The sequence below is a fragment of the Leptopilina boulardi genome, unplaced genomic scaffold (assembly GCF_019393585.1).
Source record: "Leptopilina boulardi isolate dan_hultmark-lab unplaced genomic scaffold, ZJU_Lbou_2.1 LbouV2_332, whole genome shotgun sequence".
Lineage (NCBI taxonomy): Eukaryota > Metazoa > Arthropoda > Insecta > Hymenoptera > Figitidae > Leptopilina > Leptopilina boulardi.
Window position 1 is genome coordinate 3,949,588 of NW_026137899.1, and position 26,012 is coordinate 3,975,599.

A 26,012-nucleotide genomic window follows, 5' to 3' on the forward strand; every position below is an offset into this window, starting at 1 on the left:
ACAAACAAATATTCATGTTGCCTGAATCTAACACTGGTCCTCAAAGGGTTAAGGGAGATTCGGGTAGAGCCGGACACTTAAGCTTTTTTGGTCACAAATTAGAAAATAATGATAAAAATATTATTTTAAAAGGTTTTTTATATTTATAATTATAATATTATAGAACGCATGAAACAGTTTATATAAAAATGAATTAAGAACATACTTGTAACATTGTGAACATAAATCTCTAATCAACTCTGGTAAAAATGCATCGTAGAAAAACTTTAGAAACCTCTTAGATTATATTTTGAGTTATCTTCTTTGTAAACGAAATTTTATTCAAGACAATTTTCAGGTACCGAATTTTCATTTAACATTATTTTTATTTTTACAAATTTTTTGTTCTCCAAATTTGTATTTTAAGGCATTATAATTTAAACCAATTTTAATTTATCAAAATTCTCATTCAACAGAATTTTAGTGATTCAAATTATTTAATGTCAGATTTTTAAACTATCGAATCTCCATGTGTCAGAATTTTTATTTACACGAATTGTTATTTGATAGAATTCCTAAAACACCAAATTATCATTTGATAGAAATTACAAATGGCCTAACAAACAAACGTCAGAAAAATTTCGGCGCAGTTTTTAAAATCTTTCTGACGTTTATTTGTTAGGTCATTTGTATGGTTTTAGGTATTCTATCAAATAACAATATGTGTAAATAAAAATTCTGACACATGGACATTCGATAGTTTAAAAATCTGACATTAAATAATTTGAATCACTACAATTCTGTTGAATGAGATTTTTGATAAATTAAAATTGGTTTAAATTAATGCTTTAAGGGGGGAAACTCGTGTAAAACAAAATTTTTTTACAATTTTTTTTTGCTTTAAAAAATAGTTTACTATCTGTAGAATATGATCCTACATTACTAATCTATAATTAGATGTATGAATGTCTATAGTAAACATAAGTTTAGCACTTCAGATGCTACCAAATGCAGTTAACGATGAATACTAGATCTCTCTATTCCTTTGGTTTCTTAGCAATATAATTTCATTAATTGTCATTAGCAAGTACCACAAGCAAGTGATAGTATATCGTGGTTTTAGTGCAATAGTTATTTTCGAATACATAACGTCTTCAAGGCAATAGTTAAAACACTTATTTTATGTATCGAAAACTTAATACGCGTTTTTCTCGAAACGTGTTTTTTCGCGAGCCGTGCAATGTAACTGAGCCAATTTTTAACCGATTTTAATCAAACTTACCACAAATCTTCTTTATCTAACTGGCTATTGCATGACGAGGTCCTTTTTTTCAAAAAAAATTTTTTTTTAACAATTGTTTTTGAACATTGTTTAAAAAAGTGATTTTTTTCAAAATAGTCCCAAATTTTCAAAAAAGAAATTTCTTTTAGTTTTCTCTTCGTCATGCAAAGTGTATTTGCGTATTTTAACGGTAAAAATTTTGATTTTAGTTGAAATTTGTGATCTGTAGACTGCACGGTGCAAAATCAAAGAAGCAACTTCAAACGCCTGTAACGCCACCATTTTGTAATATTGTTTAATGAAAAATTTTTTTTTATAAAGCTTATATTGTGTACTTTAAGGTACGCTTTACTTTAATTCAATAAACTTTACCAGTTTTTTTTTAAATTCCTGAAAAAACGTGCATTTACACAAGTTTCCCCCTTTAAAATACAAAGTTGGAGAACAAAAAATTTGTTAATATAAAAATTATGTTAAATGAAAATTCGGTATCTGAAATTCATACAAATGAAAGTTCTAGCTAATGATTTTTATAAGATATATTCATGTGCCCCATTCCTCAAATTCTAATTTATTGTTTCAAAATGTCCCTCAAATTCTTCTTTCATTTTTGAAATTCTTAAAATCTATTTAATTCCAAAAAAGAATGATTAATTGTGAATGGACAATTGTTAAAAAATCAACTTTTTCCACTTGATTTAAGTTTTGTGAAAAGTGGTGCAAGGAAAATAAATTTATGTTGTATACAGAAAATAGTTATTTGGCTCGAATAAACATTTATAACACTCTTGATTTGAATTATTGAAATTTCGCCAATGGAGATTTATCAAGTAGTTTGTATAGTCTATATAGAAAGTCAGTTGACTTGTAAAATTAAAATTTGTTTTCTATCGTGAAATAAATGAGAAAGGAATAAAATTCAATGGATATTATTACCCACACAGCACCCAAAACTCTCTGAAACTTGACAGAACCTCACACGGCGAGGTTAGGAAACTTCAGTGGCAAGGTTCATACAACTTTGTGTGGATGTTTAAATGTCCACATGAAAAGAATATTTACACGAAACTTTGAGGGAATATTACACTATAAATATTCACGTGCAATGTTCAGTCATTGTTGTGTCAATATTGACATTAAATTTTCGCCTAGTTATAAAAATTTCGTTTACTAATATAATAAGCATAGGTGAATATTGACACAACATTGACTGAACGTTGAACGTGAATATTTATAGTGTAATATTCCCTCAAAGTTTTGTGTAAATATTCTTTTCATGGGGACATTTAAACACCGACACAAACTTGTATGAACCTTGCCACTGAAGTTTCCTAATCACGCAGTGAGAGGTTCTGTCAAGTTTCAGCGAATTTTGGGTACTGTGTGGGTAGATACAAATGTTTAAAATCAATGTTTAATACTTCAGTTACAAATTCAGCTCGGATTATGTAATTAATCAATTTCAATAAACGAGATCATGAATTACAACCTCGATTACAACTTAGAATTAAGCATTTTGTTTTTATTTTTTGAATAAAAGGTATATATATATATATGGTATTGGTAGATATTCTGTTTATATTAAAGCCCAACCTCTTTATAAGCTTCAAGGTCAGTTGAGTTCTCGACAAGTCCCCCACTCCAAGCCAAAACAAATAGAATCAACAACAACCTCTTTATAAGCTTTCGATAATTTTTGACGTTCGCTTGCGTTTGCTTAATAGGAATGTGTCGCAGTAAAGCTTATAAAGAGGTTCCACGCCGTAATACACATACACGTCGCATAGTAGGGGCCCCCTACATTTGTTAACTTCTTCCCCTAACCGCCCTTCGAACAGTTATAAAGAGGTTGGGCTGTATTGAGCTACAAACTTGTCAAGTGTTGATATGGGACAATCGAAAACTTCCAAACCATGAGTTGAATCACGTGCAGGACATTTTCTACGTAAATAAAAGCCGGATTTTTCTCTTCTCCGCGAGAGATTGGAAATAAATTTTAAAAAATAGATGAAAGAGATTAAAAAGTGAATTATTAGCGTTTATGAATACGACAGTTATGCTATAATTGATTAATAAATTTTTGCAAATTTTCACAAAAAAACAAAGTTTTTCCGTAAAATAAATAACAATAATTTTGAAACAAATTTGTTCACTTCAATTAGGAAACAAATTGAAAAAATCCAAATCAAAAACTTATTTATAAAAAAATTACTATACTAATATATTAAAAAATTATGTAAATTGTTTTTAAAACAAATCGATTCACTTACACTTGTATATATGTATAATAATTTATAGTTTAATTGGGAATATACAAATACTTTATACCTACTCTGCTTCTATTAAAATATAATTATTAAATATGGAAAATAATGTAAGTTTAACTTTGATATTATTCAGTTTCCACAATAATTGCAAGTGACAATGATTGACAACCTAGAGATTGTTTATAAAATTAATTATTTCATATGAAAATTCAAATATACATGCCGCAATTTTATTTAACAAGCTTCCGTTTTTGTGAAATAATTGAAATTACGAAAATTGACTGATATGAAAATTAGCATTGAATGGAATTGAAATTGAAGTATATGAAATTGTGTGCAAATATTATTATTTTTATATGTCCCAGGCAGAAAAGTCGGTGTAATGTAAATGCTTACGACCGACGAGGTATACCGGTCCGGTAGTAAAATAGCATTTATATTATTGGTACCAGTCCGGTATTTAAGCCTCAATTTCGCTTTTAAACCATCAAATTTATGACAGCTACCTTGTGACATAATAAATTTTAAAAAAATTTATTTGTTACTTTACGGGGTTATTTTCTATAACATTTGCTCAAACAAAATTAATGTGATCGGGAGGGAGTCAGTCTTTTCATGGGACTCCTTCAGCAAAATAACAAGAGGAACATAACATCATTGTAACTTTAAACAAAAAAATCTAATATTGAGCAAGAGAAAGAATAATTTTTCTCTGCTTTTTCGCTCTAGCTCACTTACTACTTTGGAGGTTCAATAGAAATTAACATAACATAATTTTTAGTAATTCGACATCATTTATTAGAACAAAATTTTGGATTTAATTTAACAATGAGTCATTCTCAAAAATTAATAATCAGAGGTTAAATTTCAAAATAAAGGAAAAAAATTTAATACCGTCAAAGCGGATAACTTCGGAGAAATCACTTTTGACTAACAATCCAATGATGATCCTTGTTGGTTATCATCAACATCTGCATTTAAAAAAAATTAAACATCAACAATTGATAATTTATTAGGAAGACAGTAACAAAGAAAAGTATTTACATATTTATAAAAAATTCAGTATACTGACACCCTTATTTAACAAAAGTTATATAACTCAACTGTCAATAATATCTCGAAATATACAACAGTACTACTACAGTAACTCCTTTCATTGCTCACATCTGCCAAACTCATGTATGGTTTACGCCATTTCATCTATATAGAAATTATATGCTGCTGATGTGCAGCAACAATCAAAGGACCAGGAAAGTTAACGCCTTATTGGAGAAAGTTTAGGACTTGTGTCTGTTCGGAACATTGTGCACTGTGCGGTACACTTGTTTATTTACACACAGACTAATATGTACACAAACATATATATATAACAGAAAAAAAGTCTTACTCCGAACATAGTCTAATCTTTTATTTTGATTAGAAAGTAGCCGATAACTAATATTAATCACAAATAATGGTCTAAAAATAAGCTGTTGATGTCTTAATGAAAAAACGAGATATTAATATGACAAATATTTAGTTCTATTAGATTCAAATCAAGCCTTTGTGGTCTTGGACTCAATACAAAATTTTATTCGCTAGAAATGAGACGTTAAAAGTCTTCAATCAAGCCCATGAGGTCTAGATACTATTGAGTTGTAACTAGACGTACAACGAAAGTACCAGAGTGTAAAGTGTCATGGACGCCTTTCCGAAAATGTGACGCGTCTAAAGTTAATCGGAACTAAAAGAATTAATTCAAAAGACTCACATCTTCATTCCTGTATAAAAAATTTAAAAACTATGTTTATAAAACATTTTCATATCATGAATCCTATAAATTAAGCTTTGATTGTTATGAGTGTGAAAATAATGTTATATATACAACATAATTTTATTACAATTTTTTCACAAATATAAAAATATATAAATTATATACAAAAATAAATTGGTCTCTTTATGTTTTATATATTATATAAAGTATGATTTATATCAAAATGTTGTTTGATGTTTCAAAACTTGTGTAAAATTTCAATAAAAGGTGTTGACAGGTTTCATAAAAGTTTTGGTAATGTTAGCTAATTTTTATACCGCGAAGTGCCTTGATTTAAGCCCAGATTCGGCCTTGTGGCTACTTTCTATTTCAAAGGGCAGCTTATTGTTAGCCCCTACAGTAGGCTTAAAGTAAGACTTATTCTTTGAGCGAGTTAGAAACTATATTCGGTCTAGTTCGTGTCCCATATTGAAACTAGCTTCTTTTCGGGTTTGAAACAAAACTTATTTTTTCCTGTATATAAATATATCAATCGATCAACTTTTTTTTCACTTAGTTCGCTACAGGAATTTTATATATATGAGAGATTCTTTTTCAATCGCCCCAGCCCAAAAAGTCAATGTTCTGGGATTGGCTTCATACTTTGGTAAATTGTTGTCCTATATGATAGTAATAAATCCCTAAAATATAAACTCATTAAAAAAATATTTGTAGAAAGTAAAGGGGGTTGAAGTTTTAACGTTAAGGGTAACATTGTCATTTTCAAATCCGTATAACTATGACAAAAGTTAATGGATTTTAATTTATCTATAATGAATTTTAATGCATTTTTCACGTACTTTTTAAAAATTTATACGAAATTAAAAAAAAAAATTTTTGACCCCTTTTAGTCAAAATCAACCCTTATTTTTCGATTTTCACCCCTTCGGGTATTTTTTTTTTATTTTTATTGGAAAGGTGAGGTTTTTTCCGATGAGCTATGTAAATATGAAAGTGGGACAACAATAATTTTGTGAGAAACAGAATATTAAAGTAGGCGGTGCCGATAACGCGTATACCTAGAGATCATCTTCGAGGATTTAGGTAGGCACCGCCTAATATAATATTATGTTTCTCACAAAATTATTGTTATCCCACTTTCATATTTACATAGCAAATGGGAAAAAACATCAGCTTTCCAATGAGAATAAAAAAAAAAAAAAAAATTCCCGAAATGGTCAAAATCGAAAAATAAGGGTTGATTTTGAAAAAAGGGGTCAAAAATTTTTTTTTTAAATTTCGTATAAATTTTTAAAAAGTACGTGAAAAATGCATTAAAATTCATTATAGATAAATTAAAATCCATTAACTTTTGTCATAGTTATACGGATTTGAAAATGACAATGTTACCCTTAACGTCAAAACTTCAACCCCTCTAATTTCTACAAATATTTTTTTAATAAGTTTATAGTTTAGGGATTTATTACTTTCACATAGGACAACAATTTACTAAAGTATGAAGCCAATCCCAGAACATTGACTTTTTGGGCTTGGGCGAGTGAAAAAGAATCTCTCATATATATATATATATATAAAAAAAAAATTCCTGTAGCGAACTAAGTGAAAAAAAAGTTGATCGAATCGGGCTGTAACTTGCACATAGTTTAGCCCTAGGAGTTAGTAATTTAACCACGAAGTATTGTTATGTTTTTTCAAAAACTGTCGAAAAGGGAGGGGGTTGAATTTTTTTGAAAAATTTAAACAGTAATTATTTGAAGACTTGTAACATTCAAACAGAAAGAAGAAGAAAAATTTGTCCTATATGTTTTTGAAAGGTTTTTTCCTGCTCTTTCGAATGGTGCAAACAAATTTTCAAAAAATTTAAATTTTGACCCTTTTTTTTGAATATTAAACATTTTTTCGAATTTTTTTTTAAGTTCGGTCCTTTTAATTTTTTTTATTTATTTATTTTTTTTGAAAGCAAAAAATGTGTATTTTCACCACAAAAAATATTGAGATGTCCTTTTTTGTTATTTTCGAGATATTAATTAATTAATTAATTAATGTTAATAAAAAATGAAATATTTCACAAATAAATAAAGTTATTGCAATCCTGAGGGTACCAATTGAAAGCTGACGTAATTCCGCATCCAACGAGCCGTATATGGACTATTTTGGATTAGAGGATTTTTTACTAACAATTGCCATGTTAGCCAATTGTTTATTTACAATCCACTAATCCAAAGTACTTCTTATTGGACTCGTTGGATGCGGAATTATGTCAACTTTTATTAAGTAATGTCAGAATTACGTTAACTTTATTTGTTTGTAAAATATATCATTTTTTATTAACCTTAATAGTTAATTAATTAACTAAAAATTGTAAATATTATGTAAGTAAACAAAAAAAATTTTGACATATAAGTTTTCCAAATTTTTTTTTGTGCTCTTGCGATTGGTAAAAAAAAATTTCAAATAATTCAAAATTTGACCCTTTTTTCTGAAAATCAAAAATTTTTTTGACTTTTTTTTAAGTTTGGTCTTTTTTTTTATTTATTTTAATTTTTTTTGAAAGTGAAAAATGTGCATTTTTTCCTCAAAAAATATTGAGATGACCTTTTTTGTTATTTTCGAGATACTAGTTCCTTAATTAATTAATGTCAATAAAAATTTATATATTTTATAATCGAAAAAGGTATCGTAATTCTGACATTACTTAATAAAAGTTGACATAATTCCGCATCCAACGAGTCCAATAAGAAGTACTTTGGATTAGTGGATTGTAAATAAACAATTGGCTAACATGGCAATTGTTAGTAAAAAATCCTCTAATCCAAAATAGTCCATATACGGCTCGTTGGATGCGGAATAACGTCAGCTTTCAATTGGTACCTTCAGGATTGCAATAACTTTATTTATTTGTGAAATATTTCATTTTTTATTAACATTAATTAATTAATTAATTAATATCTCGAAAATAACAAAAAAGGACATCTCAATATTTTTTGTGGTGAAAATACACATTTTTTGCTTTCAAAAAAAAAATAAATAAAAAAAATAAAAAGGACCGAACTTAAAAAAATATTCGAAAAAATGTTTAATTTTCAAAAAAGCGTCAAAATTTGAATTTTTTGAAAATTTGTTTGCACCATTCGAAAGAGCAGGAAAAAACCTTTGGAAAACATTTGGGACAAATTTTTCTTCTTCTTTATATTTAACAGTTAAAAGTCGTCAAATATTCACTGATCAAATTGTTCAAAAAAATTTAACTCCCTCCCTCTTCCGACAGTTTTTGAAAAAACCTAACAATACTTCGTGGTTAAATTCCTTACCCCTAGGGCTAAACTATGTGCAAGTTACAGCCCGATCTGATCAATTTTTTCTCACTTAGTTCGCTACACGAATTTTACCCCATATATATATTAGGGGGGTTTCACCCCCCTGTGTACTTCGCGCTCTAACCCCCTCGTTTTTTATTGTTTTTGTGGATGGCCTCATGACCTATTTTAAGTTTACATTTGGCCAATTTCTGGAATTTAAAACTATTATTAATATTTTATTATTTATTTTTTTGTGTTATTTCTTATTTTCAATAATAATAATTTTTATTATTTTTAATTTTTAAAACAAAATTTATCTAATTTTTAAACTTTTCCTGCCTAAATTTGACCTACATTTGAGGTTATATTGTTTTTTGGTCATTGTCCTCCAAAGTTTGATCTACATTTTGAGGTTATGTTTGTTTCTTGGTCATTTTCCGCCAAAATAAAATAACATGAAAATTTAAGTCATTTTTGGCGGAAAATTTACCTCCTCTTAACGAAAGGGAGAGGGGGGGCTTGCGACTATATTCAGAGTCTTGAAATGAACATAACCTCTAAATTCAGGTCATTTTTGAAGGCAAATCCACCCCCCCCCCCCTTCAACGAAGTGAAGAATTGCAGCTATATTTAGAACCTTGAAAGGAACAAAACCTCTAAATATATGTCATTTCTGGCGGGGGAGAACTTACGGTTATATTCACAGTTTTAAAACAAACATAATCTCTAAATACAGATAATTTTTGGCGGGAGTGAAGGGTGGGGGAGGACTTACGGCTATTTTCAGTGTCTTGAAATAGCGGCGGCGGCGTTAGCAGCAATGAGTAAAAATTCCTGAATTGGATCACCCAAATTAAAGATGTACTGTATTTGCTTGGAAATATAGAAAATTAAAACATTATTATGAGTTGTCATATACTTCACACGTAAGTTAAAACAAATAATTTCATAGGGATTACGAATTTGATTCTGAAAATTAGAGGATTTTATTTAACAAAAACAACCAATTTTTTGGGTTCACAAATGTAGATCTTTTTGTTAGGAACCACTTTCGTCTTGAACATTTTTTTTATAAAAATTCATACTTTTCGAGATATTTGCAAGTATCCATACTTTTTGAGCAAAATACATTCTGCGTGATAGCGCTAGAGACACGCAGCGTTGCACAAAAAACGCAATAACTTTTTTGCTAATTACGATCCACGAAATTTTAAAACGGGTTTCGAATCCTTATGACATTCCCTTTTCAATAAACTTTGAATCAACTTTCTACGACAACGAGAACATGGTTTATTTTTTAAATAAACAATTAGTTTGGCAAAAACAATTATGAAAAATCAAAAATTTTCAACTAAAACTGTATCATTTTCTGTGTAAGTATACCAATTTTTATAAAGATCCGTTCACTTAGCCCTAAGATATTTTTTTATAATTTAAGACTACAAAAAACTTCAATTGTTTACAACTTTGAGAAATTTAATTTTTTTGAAAAATCCTTTGAGGCAGTTTTTCAACTCATAATTATGTTTTAATTTTCTATATTTGGATGATCCATTTCAGGAATTTTTACTCAATATCTTTTTGTAATAGATATGTATATATTCACTCACGGAGAGAAATTCGATTTGAAATATTAGGCTTCAATACTAGTAATTTAAGTCGCATTCCTTAAGTAGTCTACCTTTCCCTCTCCAGGATGAAAAATTTAAAAATGAATGATAAAAGGGGAAAAATCTTTATATATATAACGCTAAATTATTATATTTATTAGTCAAAACATTCATTTTTCTTGTAAGGAAGGAGTGACTATACACCGCAGTGAGAAGAGAAACATTGTCATGCGAAAGTCAGAAACTTTTCTCATCGATGAGTGAGTGAAATCAAGGTTACCAACCTAGAAGACGTGTCGGTAAGGTAGGTATTGAATAATTTCTTATTGTTTCTTAAGAAAAAATTCAATACCTACCTTACCAACACGTCTTCTAGGTTGGCAACCTCGATTTCACTCACTCATCGATGAGAAAAGTTTCTTACTTTCGCATGACAATGTTTCTCTTCTAACTGCGGTGTAAATAGTCACTCTATGATTGAACCCTTAACTGCTTAGAAATGAATCTAAAGACTAATCTAATCATTGAAAAACTGAATTAAAATAAATGTGAATGTAATAATTGTATTAAATTTTTTGCAACTTAGAATTCATTGCTTTTTCAAAGTACTAAAATGTACACAATTAATGTGACCGCTAATATGAACTTCAATTAAGATTACATTTCACTCTAGAACACGATCATAACATTTATTTCATACTAATTCCTTTACGAGTTAAAAAAAATCACGGAAACTGATAGCACTCACACTGAAAAAAGATTTATTTGATTCAAATACTTCAAATTATTTGAAAAATATTTAATTGGTTCCAATACTTTTTATTTGAATCAAAAAAATATGTATTTGTTTCAAATAATATGAATTATTTGAATCCCATTTATTTGAACCAAATAAATCGTATTTGGTTAAATTAAATAATTAATTGAATTGAATAAATGAATTTATTTAATACAAATAATGAGTTACTTGAAACTATTCATTCATTTATTTCACTCCAATATTTCATTTATTTGATACAAATAAAAAGTATTTGACACAATAAATTTATGCAATTAATTCAAATAAACTGAATTATTTAATACAAATAATTCGTTATTTAATGCTAATACACTATTTTATCAAGACAAATAAAAATATATTTCAGTCAATTAAATATTTATTTGAAACGATAATAATGATTTACTTGAAACAATTGATTTATTTCTTTCACTCAAATATTTCGTTTTATGGAAACAAATAAAATGTATTTTATGGATTCAAGTCAACTAAATTTTTTAATACTAATGGACTATTTTATCAAAACAAATAAAAAATATTTTAATCAATTACATGTTTATTTGAAACGAAAATAATGAGTTACTTGCAACTATTAATTTATTTATTTCACTAAAATATTCCTTTTTTTGATACAATAAATTTATTTTATTGATTCTAATTAACTAAATTATCCCAGGCGCGAAGGGACGCTGGGTTCAGGCTTTTTAAAGACTCGTTGAGCATTGGCCACTATTGACTGAGCCTTGGTCAGTCAGCGGGAATAAGACTCATCCGAGCTAGAATGTAACACCGATTCCGACCTGAAGCTCCACTCTTGATTCAGCATTGGTGACCAAGACTCAATCAATCTGGCCGAATGATGATTCAAGCTCGCTCATGACTGCTCTCACTGTTACTTACTATTCTCGCGTTTAATAATTCTTAATAATAATAGTAATAATAATAATAATCCTATTAATATTTCGTTTTATTATATTTATAGATAATATTAAAACAACATTAGTGTTCATTAAAAACATGATTTTAATTTATTAATAATAAGGAGATAAGTTGTATTGGAATCTTATAAGAGTCAATACAACTTATTTCCTTTCATTATTATTAGTAATTTCAAAAAAAGTACTATTATTTAATTAATTTAATCCGAAGTTTTCACAATTTTTATATTATCACTTAAGATTAATTAACAACACCTGTCGAAATAACACCTAATCTAATTTGAAAAATCTCCCTCGCACTGGGCACCTAACCCACGACCTAACGCTTGCGCTCGCAAACCTACTACGCTAACCACGGGACCACGCTGGCTACTTGGCGACATTCTGTTAATACCGGTGATGTTTTTGGCGCGCCTTAAAGCTAAATTTACAATCTTCTTATCGTTAAATTACTTACATATTTTAAACATTATTATAAAATTATTTTAATTTATATATTCTCGTGTGGAAAAAGCCACGATCTTGCCCTCAAGAGTTCGGGGCCCCTGGCGGGGGCCCATGAGGGCTGATCCATATGTCGAATCCATGAGGGGCAACGTAGGGGCCCGCATGGATCGCCCTCATGATCGATTAGCAAAATTTTCTAAGTCCAAAATTCAAATATTTTTTCGTCAACAAAAAATGAATGTTTCCAATGATTCAAAACAACGAAAAACGCGTTTTTAATAAAAATATATTTACACTTTTTTTGAAAATTCACCTGAGATGATCATGATAATAATCATAAAGCATGTAATTAATTATATTTTATAAATTTCATTTGATTGGAAAATATAATTTAATATCTTAACTTTGACTAAATGATGTTAAGCACTTTTCTTTGTTAGGTATTTTTTAAGTTTAAATAGCATCAAGAAGTTAGCATTCGTTTTGAAGTAGCGTGCGTAGCGTAGTTGGTAAAGCGTTAGACTCATAGTCCGTAGGACGTAGGTTCGATTGCCCCCATGCGTTAGATTTATTTATTTCTCAGGTTTGCGTTTAATCATTAATTCTATGTATGAATTAATTGAAAAATGAAAATATTTGTTAATAGTATGCATAAATTACATATTTTTTAATTAATTAATTTATTATTACTTTTAATTATAAGATTAAACGAACTTACCTGTAAGTAAAGTTCTATCTTAATTGTATGAAGCGCCTCTACCAAAAAGATCAATTGTAGTAGTGCTCCTACTATGCACCGATGTCGCCACATATTCAAAGTAAAAAAACTTTGGGTCCTGTCTCGCCTCTATAGCTCTGGTCATCATTTTTTAAAGTGCTGCCGTTTTTATAGGGTGCTATTTGTTTGAAAACATTAGCTACGGGAAATTATATGGGTGGGACTGATCTTTTCGGAAGAGGGGTCGGTATTCGTGATTTAGAGAAAGATGCGCTGACTACACCGTTCTCTCTCACTACGAAAGCACGTGTACGAGGTGTATCTCTCTTTACTTTCCGAAGACGCCCGAACACACAGACGCCAACTTGAAATAGTAGTGGGAAGCAAGAGAGAGTAAGTGATATCGGAAACTCTTCGCCACGTTCTTGCCTACTCTTTTCTCTCTCCTGTGAAATCGCCGTTTGGACGCTTAGGTCCCTTTCTTCGCGTCGCGTCACAAATGATTAGAAATTTTGGTCATTATATATTCCAGAAAAAAAATCAACTTGTCACTTCGTTCATAAAAAACGTTTTCTTTTTGAGGTTATAATATCTTTATATACTCACTGTGCTGTTTATCTTTTTCTGCTACTGAAATTTTCTTTTCTACTGCTTTTATTTTTTTCAATAATTTATGTTTTTCATTATCATCAGTAGGAGAATGATCTTTATGTCTTCTTTTTGCCATTTTTTTATCAATTTTTCAATTATAGTTTCGACGATATCGGCACAAAGAGAAACAATGATGACCAGAGCTATAGAGGCGAGACAGGACTCAAAGTTTTTTTACTTTGAATATGTGGCGACATCGGTGCATAGTAGGAGCACTACTACAATTAATCTTGAGGAAGAGGCGCGTAATACAATTATATCCGACAGTTAATTAATTAGAACGTCAATTAATAAATTCAATTTGAGACAGAATTTAATTTAAAATTGAATAATTATTAAATAAATATGTTATTTATTCATAACTTAAGCTTATTTATTATTAATTAACTTTTATTATTAATAATATTGATTAAAAACATTATGGCAAACTTGAGGGCAAACGTAAGGGCCCATAAGGGCGCCCTCATGGATCGCCCATGCGGGCGCCCTCATCGATGAGCATGTCGTTTCCATGAGCGGCCCCTATGGATCATTCATATGCGCCCCTCATGGCATGAGGGCGATCCATAAGAGCCCCCACTGGGGGCCCACATCACTTTTCCACACGGGTTGCTATTAATTTAAATAAATTATATTAAAATCTTTTTTTATTAATGGAATAAAAAAACTTTGTAATGAATGTATAAACTTTTATTTTTATTAAATTAATAACTTATACATTTATAAATACAATAAAAATATAAAATAAAAGCATAATATAAAGTTGAAAATATTTCAACTGTTGTATTTTCAATTACTTGTATTTTTCAAAATACAATTATAGTAAATATTGTTTTTTACGTTATATTAAAGATTTATTATCTTCATAATGTATTAAATAATAATTCTATAATTATTACAATATTATAGGTATATTATAATATATAATAAAGATGATAAATTATTATAATATAATCTTAAAAAACAAAATTTATTAAAAGAAATTATTTTCACAAATGTGTTGAATATAATTATTATGATTTTTATTGTAGGGGAGGATGGGTCAAGGATAGTTAAGGGTCAAGGATAGTTAGTAGCTCTATTGCCTATACGGCTTCTTCAAAAAGGGCACTATTCTTCATATATACTTGTTTTAACACCAAAAGACGTCAAGAAAAATTTGATCTTGATGGGATATCATTTGTGGAAGCTACGTGTTTATTTGTGAAAATCCTGTTTTTTCTAAAATGTCTGAGTTCTGTTTAAAACACTGTTTCAGATATTAACTGTTTTAAATATTTATTTAAGCCCAAAAAATTTTTTTGGTAGTGTTTTGAGGTGCTTTTATCCAATGAAATTAAAAAACCCCACATTTAATATCTTTTTTTGATTATTTTTCGTAAAAAAAATTTAACTATCCTTGCCCCACTATTGGGGCAAGGATAGTTATCAAAATATATTTTAACAATTTGACAGATCAAGAAATTTACATAAATGATGGAATGCAAAGCGAATGTACATGTTACAAATTTGAAAGATAAACTTTGAATGACGTGATGACAAGATACAAAAAAAATGACAAGATACAATAATTCGATGAGTGGGAGACAAAATTACATAGTGGGGGAAATGTTGGAAACGCCCGTTGAAAAACGCATTAAAAACGCCCCATAAAGAAAAGGGACTAAAAATCATACAATTGAGCTGAGATAGATTTTAGCTATTTTAATGACTTAATTGCCTCCATAAATAGCTAAAGGCTCGTCAAGCCGACCCTTGATAGTTGACAATAGCAATGGTTTTATAGTTTCGTCCGGAACGTGAGATATCTTATTTTTGTCATCTTAAATTTATTATTTGTTATTTTTACTTTTCAAATTTAAGAGTGTTAATTAAGCAATTTACAATTTAAAAAAGTGTAATAAATATGGAGTAATAAAAATAGTGTAATAAATACATTTCTTTGCCAACTAATACAGAATATTTTTGTTTGTGAATTGAAATTTTAATATTGTTCAGTTAATAAAAGATTTTATTTAACAACTTATAATAAATAATCGAATATTTGATGCAAGAAAATTTTTAGTTGTTTCAAGAAAAATATTTTATTAATGCAAATAAATATTTATTTGAATAAAAAAACATGCAGTATTGAATGAAATAATTTTCATAATTCATTCAAATAATTATTTATTAGTTTTGAATATTCTATTTATTTGATTAGAATATGTAGTTTGTATTTGATTCAAATAACTATTTATTTGATACTATAAAATAAAATAATTAGGTTTAGTAAATGTTCAAATACATATTTATTGGATAATAGACAAGTAAATGATGTATTTGGATCAAATATTTTTATTCGATCCAAATAAATTTTTTTTTCAGAGGAAAATATTAGTGTTTTCTAAGATGGTTAAAATTCATTTTACTGGATAATCATTACTAAACTTTTTGGGATAGAAACCTAAAATTTTCTATTTATTCCTACGGTAAAAGAAATTATTCCAATTGTTTTATACTCGGTTCGAAATCTTAATTTTCATTTTTCTCCGTGCTGTATATTATAAAAAGATTTCGCTGCCGTCACCGCTGCTGATTCAGAAATTTTTACTAGGATAAGTCATTTCCTGTCAAGTGTACCCAATCCATGTTTTTGACAAAGTTAGGTTAGGATAGCCAACCCATGTTTTTGACATGCATAGTACAATGGTTGATTACACTTGATATGGAATGACCCATATACATATATCCATATATCTATAGGTTAAGAAAACATAACCTCGAAAATCAAGGTCATATGTAAGGTAAGAAAAAACACATTAATTATTTCACTGAATTTAATTTAATTGTAATATTTATTTAAGTTCAAGATTCAATTTTATTATTAATTTAATACTTCTTTTTTTTAAATGACATATAACAAGTTTACTTAATGTATTCGGCCTATGGCCAAACTTACAAGGATTATTCCGCTTGCCATGCGGTGAGCAAACATCACTTAATTATTTTCAAATATTTTAATTCTTATTTTATGCCAATCTGGCGAGAAATGGAAATTATAAGTCACTGGGACTTACGGTTAATTCGACGCCGTCCCCGCATTGCGCCTCGGCTAGACATGGTCAACTTGATATTCCTTTTTTTTACTTTTAAAAACTTTAGCGTGCTGCCTGATCCACAATCAAAACGAGAATAATTAAATGGATGACCTTTGACTCTAGTCGGCGTCACCTTTTACGCTTTCTTTTTGATGGTGAGTCCCAGTGAAAGTAATTAATAACTTTCTATTTGTCGATAATAAATATATCACGCGTCGATAAATTTCATCGATGTCGCTGGTAAGGTAGATCGCAACTCTACCAGAGGGCGAAGTGGTGTCCTCTATTCAAAATGGTTGCTCCCATTATTGTGACAGGATCAAAACAATCAATATTCTTTCGGCTTCCTGGTGCTCTTGAATATTTAGGAATCTCATCCAAATATGTGCACCAGGAAGTACTTCCCCAGCTGACTTCGTAACAGATGAGCGACAATGGATTTGGATAACATGAAAACATTTTTTGGAACGCGAGTATACAAATTTTATTTATCAAAATAAGGCGAGAGTGATTCGACGAGTTGGCAGGTTTAATCTATTACTTTACTTTAATTTTATTATTACATTCAAATAATGACTTATTTTGTCTAATTTTTTATTTTATTTACTTTAGGAAAAAGGAAGATTACCATTTTGATGGGGTGATAATTAAATAACAATTAATTATTGCGTGTGGCAAAATGCCACGTAACAACTCTCCCCTGCCAAGACTCAGCCCAATGGGGTCGAGCAGGTAAGCCCCAGATCTCGGAGCCACCCCTCGCCAGATCAGCTCTCAAAAAAAAGAAAATATTTTATTTTTTTTTTAAATTTTAATTTTACTAGTACTACTTGTCATTATTCAAATTTTAGTTCGTTTTAATCATCGAGAATAAAAAAAAATTTTACTTAACTTCATAGAACGATTATTTTAACCATTGAATCAAAATTTAGAAGGTATTGAATGATTTCAATAATTATTATTTATTTCTACTTCTTCTCTCTATTTTTTATTTAGAATTTATATTTAACTAGTTTAATAATTTATTGTGAAGGAGAGGAGTTGGTCAGTTTGACGGGTTGACAACGTCAAGACAAAAGTTTTTTAAAAGAAAATTATTTTAATCTATAGCAAAAATATGACCTAGTTTTCCCAATTCTATTGTACTAAGATAAATAACGGTCAAAAGTGGTCTTTTTAAGATGATTAACAGTTATTTAGTTAAAGATTTATATAGATTTATTTACAAAATTATTTACAGAATCTATTTATGAGTTTTTCTAATTTCAAAAAAGATTTGGTTTTAGAATGTCAAATTTTAGATAACTCTATCCCTCTTAATTATTTATTTATTTTATAATCCTCTCTGGGATTAACTCATGGACCCCTCTGACAGGTCGCCAATTTCATTCTACTTAATACGAAAACGAACGATTGCGCAATTTTCTGCGCTGATGGGGTTCGTCTGATCTATCAGGACTTTTTACTACTTCTAGATCATTTTCCGGATCAGTATTCTCTATTTCCGGCTCAGGATCAGACCAATTTATTTCGTTTAATTCCCGATCTAATATTCGCCCTTCTTCCGAATCAGACGATTGAATGTCCTCCTCAAGCACATAATATGGTTGAAGATGGGAAGCATGATACCTTCCAGCTAACCGGCCTTCTGTCGAGGACAATTTATATACGTTTGGCGAGACTACTTTTACTATCATAAACGGACCATGAAAAGCTGGAGTTAATTTACTAACAAACCTATCCTGCCTGGATAGGTAGATAACTGTAGATCCCGACGCCTACGATTATAATATTTCGCTTCTTTAAGGAATGCTTGATCCTGATTTTGACAGATTTTCTCTTGTAAGTCATTAAGTCTGGTCATACGAGTTGTCCATTCTGCGACATCATTGTTTTGAGAACCCTATTGGTTCTCTCAACAGGGTTCGCCTGTGGGTGGTATAAGGGATTAAATAAATGATGTATTTGATAAGCCATAGTTAGGCTTTTAATAGCATTATTATGATATTCGGTACCACTGTCCGAATGCAATACATGCGGTGTACCCCAGCGATTTATTACCAATTCACGAAATGAATTTATCACAGTGGTAGCATTTGCAGTACGAAGCGGTGCTACTTCTATCCACTTCGTGAATAGATTTTGAAAAACAATTAAATATTCGAAACCTCGTGTACTCTTGGGGAACGGACCCATTATATTTGTCGCTACAACACTCCAGGGTTCATGTACTGTCTATAGCTTCAATAGCCGCGACTTTATTTTCTTCTGAATCCTCATACATTCGAGAAAGCGCGTCGGGGATATCATGCATCGATCTAACTAATCCTGCACACAACTCCTCATTATTCGATTCGACTTGACTAAAATCTACCCTGACAATCGGTTTATCTGTTGCCCACAATTTTTGATCATTAATATCAATTATTATTCCAAATGTCCGCAAAAAATCCATACCTAATATGCAAGATTCCGTTAGTTTTGGAACGATTCGTACGTTAATTTCATTTGTTAACTCCGCGAAAGTTATTGGTAATCTACTTTCATCAATAATTGGCTTTATATCACTGTTGGCTAATAAAACGCTGCTTTGTTTATTATTACGAATTTTATAGTTATTCAAATTAATTATAGATTCTCCTACCGAACCTAAATATGTTCTAGTTAAACCGGTATCTATTAGTGCTTTAATTTCTGAGTTCCCTATCCTAATATTAATGTAAGGTCTCGAATGGGTACCGTCACCGCTTAATTTATTAAGTTCATTTCCCTCTTGTCCGCTATGACAAGCTAAGTCGGGACTATTATAATTATGCGGAATAGTATCAACCGATTTAATTTTACAATTAATAGGTTCTTCAAAAACTTTATTCGATTATGATCCGTAATGATCGATGCGTTAATTTGTTATCTAAATTTTTATTAACTAGATTTTCTAACTTCGAACTAGATTCTACTGTGTAATCTTCACGAGCCTCGTTAATCGCGGTTATTTTAGTCTTATCCGATTGATTTTTTATTTTGTTGACAAGGGTCTGTAAAACTAAATTAGGAGGATCATCGACCCTAAGGTTGATCTCCTTCTTTAGTTTTCCTTACAGTAAGACGATTCACATTTATACTTCGTAGCGCCTTTTTCTCCGCATATGTGGCAGAATCTTTCCCACTCTACTGGGCATTTCCTCCACGCATGATCATCCTTACCATAAATAAAGCAAGAAAGCTCAGGCTTAGGTTCACGGAACTTTTTCCTTACCTGCGAAGACTTTTTATTTTGCGAATTATTTAAATTTGATTTATTTGCAAAAGGCTTATCGCTATTTTCTTTCTTAACAACCCCTTTTTTTGTATTATCTGAAACTTTCGCTTCTTTTTTATTCGCGGAATTTGAATTTAATTTATTAACTAAAATATCTAAAACTTTAGTCATCTTTTCCATTACTACTACCGATTCTTTATTCTCCGAAACTGAAGTTGATTTAGATTCAAAATTTCCCGAATAAGCGAATTATGGAAAAAATGAATTTCCCGGCTTCACCGGAGTTCTTTCGATTTTAAGCGACTCTAACATGCGCTCAACTTCGGCAGCTATAACAGATAATTCATTTACGGTATTAAATTCGCGCCTACTTTTTGAACGTTTCATTTCAGGGCGGAGATTAAAGTATATTCTATCTAATGCTTCAATTAATGAGACAGGCCGAGTGAATTTAGAATAGAGTTCTTGCATACTAATGATATAATTTGTAGTGGACTCATCCGGACCTTGCACTTGATTTAGAACTTGTTCTTCAAGTCTCCACTGATAATTTTTATCCCCGAAATTAGCTCGACACGCCCCTTTGAATTGGTCCCATGAGGACCAGTTATTTTTATTTAACCTAAACCACTGGAGCGCAATTCCATCTAAGAGTAACGGTGCTGCACGAAGAACATCTTCACCCGGAAGTGACGAGATCTCCATGGCATCCTCTACTCGTGATAAGAAATCCTCAACGCTCGAGGTTTTGTCGCCAAAAAATTTAATACCCTATTTTCGAACTATTGTATTTAATGGTTTTCTCGAATTAACCGACGGTTAACTTAATTTATGTTTCTCCGAAAACAATTTATTATTAGTTAAAAGATGTTTTTTTCATTTTGGCCTAAATGGCTTTTAGTTTATTGAAGAATTGACATAAAAATGTGACGCGTTTCGACACAGAATTCTGTGTCCTCATCAGATGCATTTCTGCAAAGATAAATTTTTTGTAGAATTTTTTTTCAAACGAAGATTAAAGTTCTTTTTTTCTTTCGAAGAATACATACCGACATTGTCACGTCTGTTTAATTTTGTTTATTTTATTTAGATATAATAATTTTAATCATCTGTAAAAATGTAAAACTGTAAGAACCAGCTATTACTTAAAATATTTTATCTAATTATCAAAAATTTACCTTTAATTAATTTTATTATGATATTAACTGTATGATATTAACTGAACCGACCTTTATACTTTTAGCACTTTTTATATGAACCTTGGCTTGACACCGTTCTGATTCTCAATACTAAATCTGTTTTTCATTGACCTTTCTAACCAACAAAATTGAAACACATGTCAAACATGTGTTTCAAAAAAGTTTTATTTTTAATTTTAAATTTTCCAAAAAATTTTTTAAATCAACATATATAAAATAAAAAATCTTTTCAATTCAACTTTCAAAATTAATTAAAGGTAAATTTTTGATAATTAGATAAAATATTTTAAGTAATAGCTGGTTCTTACAGTTTTACATTTTTACAGATGATTAAAATTATTATATCTAAATAAAATAAACAAAATTAAACAGACGTGACAATGTCGGTATGTATTCTTCGAAAGAAAAAAAGAACTTTAATCTTCGTTTGAAAGAAAATTCTACAAAAAATTTATCTTTGCAGAAATGCATCTGATGAGGACACAGAATTCTGTGTCGAAACGCGTCACATTTTTATGTCAATTCTTCAATAAACTAAAAGCCATTTAGGCCAAAATGAAAAAAACATCTTTTAATTGAAATATATTGGCTTTAACCTAAAAATTTTAATTTATTATTAGGATCATTTTTTCGAATTTCTTTAGTTTTCGGGTTAAAACAGTCTTTCCTAGTATCTATCCGATTAAAACTATCGTTATTTATTGGTTTAAATGCAGATTTAGTCACATTAATTTTTCTATCTACCGTTTTTTCAAGTTCCGGTTGTTTAGGTGTCAATAGACAATCATTTTGCTCTGTTGACTCGAAACCATAAGAATTATGACCGAAAATTTCTTTATCGAAATCTATTAAAGGCTTACTAGCTTGAATTGATAAATTCTCATAGTAAGCGGGTAATGAGAATTCCTGATTTGACTTTTGAATAGTCACTGATATTTTACCTGGTTTATGAGCTTCAAATTTTTCACTTAAGGGAGTACTACGACCCTAATTATTATTAAATTCATATGTATAACTTATTCTAGGGTAATAGACCGTATTCGCTAATGTATTTCCCACTGTTACAAATGAATAAGTCGAACTACTAGTTGTGATAGTAGGGTTATTCGAATTTTGAGTACAATATACTGTACTCGAAAAAGGTATTAAAATTTCTGATGTAGGAGTATTCGATATTTTCCCATTGTAAGAGAATTTTCTTCGCGTGAATCTACAACTGACCCTGAATCAGATACGTATGAGGCGATTTGTAATTCATCCGTTGGGGTCCATTTTATTTGTCTATCTCCTTGTGAAAATTTAAGATAGCGATAGGCACGATCGCGAAGGACCTCTAGTGAACCGACAGTATTAACCTTATGCGAAGCCAAGTGAATTTTTAGATTTGGCAACAAAAGGGTTTTCAAACCAATTTTCAACATTTTTAATTTTATTTTGGACTTTTTCTTTTTATTTAAATAGGAACCGGATCAATGGAAAAATAGTGAACTGTCAGAGTAAGGTCAACCAAATAAAATAAACAAGTGCACTATCAGTCCTCAATTACAAAAAAAATGAAAAATTGTTGTCAACAATATAGTCAAAAAAAAAGATTTTGTACAAAAAAAATACTCACGGTTCAATGTCCATTGGAGGAATAATGACAGGAAATAATAAAGTCAATTATTATTAATTTTGACATAATTAAAAAAAATAATTTTGTTATTTAAGAAATTCCTATTTTGTTTCCATCAGGGAGAATATCCTCTCCTGATTTAATTATAGACAAAAAAAATTTATTTATTTTTTTATCACTTGCTAAAAAAAATTGTGAAGAGACAATTGAAAAAATTTTTTTTTCGCAATTAAGAACTGAATACACAATTCAATTATTTTCATTCAATAACTTCAATTCAATAGAAGGCGGCGATGACTCAGCCAAATCCCTCTTTTAAATTATTTTTAATAAATGAAACTGATTTTTATTCAGATAAAAATCAATTTTATTTTTCACCGAATTTACTTTCGTAATTTTGATTCTCCATAATGGTAGTAAACCATGATGTTGTGAGAAGTCGTGCTTCTTTATATGTGCGACCTTGACTCATTAAAATGATTATTATCATGTATTTATTTCACTATATGGTCGTGCGTATTAAAACACGAGTTCTCACCACAAAACTTCAATAATTTATTTCACTTATTTATGAAAATGATGTTTGCTTTAAAATTAATGTATTTTTCTCGGGCCCTACTGTTGGAGTGCCATTTATAACATTTTTGCCTATTTTTTTATTATTATTATTTATTAAAATTCATTAAGTCTGAATAATTGGATAATAATAATTATTATAAATTAAATTATACTAGAAAAATGTTATCTACACTTTGAGGTTAGTTTTGAATAATTTTAATTTTATAAGGCAATAAGTTATTAGCGCCAGAATATTTTATATAAAAAATATACAAAAGTTAATTATTTATTTAATTTAAATATTTACCAGACTAGTTCAGAAAAATGTTAGGAAAACTTCCTAGCAAACCGCAGCACAGTGGGAAAAAAATGACCCTCTGTGGACAAAAATCTACCGACAACACAAATCTTAATCGATTTTAATATTTTTTTTTAAATACTCGGAGAGGTTTTTTCTGTAACGCACAACTGCACAGCATCACTAAAAGGTTGAAAAATTCCTTTAATTAAAACTAGCAACTTTGTCGTCCGCAAGCGGCCGACTACGTTGCTAGTGTGCATTAACCATATTTTTTATTCATTTTTTTTCAAAAAAATTTAATATTAGAAATGTAAAAAAAAATTTCCTTACATTGGATCTACCACCCAAGTAGCACGGAATATTGCTTGAATGTCAAGCTGATATCAACCGGGAATATTTTTGTGACATTCAGGCGATATCATAATGTCCTTTTAACGGGGACATTCCTCCGTGATGTATCTATGTTACGGTCTTTCACACAAAAAATGTAACGCGTTACAAAACTTACATTCTACATTTATTAAACCTAAATAATTCTGTGGTACTTTACTTTCATCTAAATCTTCAAAGACATTATTGCAACTCCTGCACTTTTTTTATTCCGAATATCGTTTTTACATGTCAAATTCTTTTCTTCACACATTCTTTTCATCTTCCGTTGCCGTAGAAAATTTTTTCTTCTTACATGACAAATTATTTTCTTGACACACTTTCTTTTCATCTTGAGTTTCCATTGATATTTTTCTTTTCCTACATGCCAAATTTTTATCCTTGCGTATTTTCTTTCCATCTTCAGTTTTTATAGATAATTTCTTTTTTTTGCGCTCTTTCTTTTTTATTTCTGTTTTATTACGATTACGTTTTCTCAATCTCTCATTCTCCTGTCTTATTATTTACTGCTCATATGTAACTTCGCGCCTTCCCTTCCTTTTTCTTCCCTTCTCTTTAATTGCTCGATTTATCTTTTTATCATTTTCTTTACTCAGAAAATTTTTCATTGTTAAATATTCATGTGGTAAAATTTTGTTCACAGTATTATAAGTTGTACGAATTATTTTCTTTTCACTAGTGTCATTTAAAGAATGTTTAATTTTTAACTCTTGTGTTAATAGAACTCTGTTAATATTATTACTGGGAAAAGTATTAAAAACAGAACAATAGTTTAAAATATAATTTTTATGCTCCTGAGTTCAATTTATGAAAAGACGGTTCTAATCATTCTCTATTATCGAATTCCTATTGTGAGACGTTCTTACTGTCGGAAAATGATTTATGCAATTATTTTCAAACATTGACTTCAAATGGGTTCTCATTTTGTTATTATCAGTTTCATAATTTACACGGTTTGGCATTACGGTAAATAATATAGATGTTGCAAATGCTACTGCATGTACTCCACACTCAACACTACCAAAAGGTTGTTGATCAACAGCTTCAAAAACTACTGTTGGTTGAAAAGGGAACAATCTAATTAAATATTTTATTTGCTGCACATTTAAACACCCCTTATTAAGGCTATCAAAAATATTAAGCCTTACTCTATAGTAATAGACATAAATTCAGTGACCATAATTGTTATTACTGCTAAAAAGTATTTAAATATGTTTATCTCCGTCTCTAATTGGGACAATAAAATCAAGCATTTGTACATACAAAGCTAAATTTGTACATATGCATGTAATTTAACAATTTATTTCTATTTTCAATAATTTTTAAATCTTTATCACTTAAAATAAGATACTCTCTTATGTTGGCCATATTATACTTTGTTTAATTTTTATTTTTGATTCATGAAAATCTAAATAGCTTTAACCGTTTTGCTCACTTTCTCTAATATAACCAATTTTGCCTTTTATTAAATATAACCAATTTTTTCTTTAATTCAATACAACTTATTTTACCTTTTACTAAATATAACTAAATTTTCCTTTAATTCAATATAACTAATTTTTACTTTAATCCAATATAACCAATTTTGCCTTTTATCCAATAAAACTACCAAATATCCAAAAGAATGAGAGAACTATGAGTAACTCTATGAATCAGTAACTACTGATCAGCCAATAAGTGCAAAAAGGACACTCTTATATGAGTAATCAGTAGTTCATTATAAATAACATATATACGTATTTATACCTGTATTAAAACCCCGGAACAAATACCACAAAAGAACCAACCATTGGACAATAGAACCTTTGTTAATGAGGATTAACTCTGAGGACCCAGGTAATAATTTCTTTTTTCACATTTATTATATCGAATAATAAAGATGTACCAA

General features: G+C 29.5%; 1 protein-coding gene and 1 long non-coding RNA gene across 3 annotated transcripts in view; both read left to right on the plus strand.

Annotated features, from left to right (window-relative positions):
* The window catches only part of LOC127285397 (43 kDa receptor-associated protein of the synapse homolog), a 305,412-nt gene that overhangs the window by 2,753 nt on the left and 276,647 nt on the right, over nt 1–26,012 (plus strand). The window lies entirely within an intron of this gene.
* Nucleotides 21,389–21,870, plus strand: LOC127285421 (uncharacterized). The gene is made up of 3 exons (XR_007843601.1): nt 21,389–21,517; nt 21,587–21,646; nt 21,724–21,870. It is a non-coding gene; the product is annotated as an uncharacterized LOC127285421 (long non-coding RNA).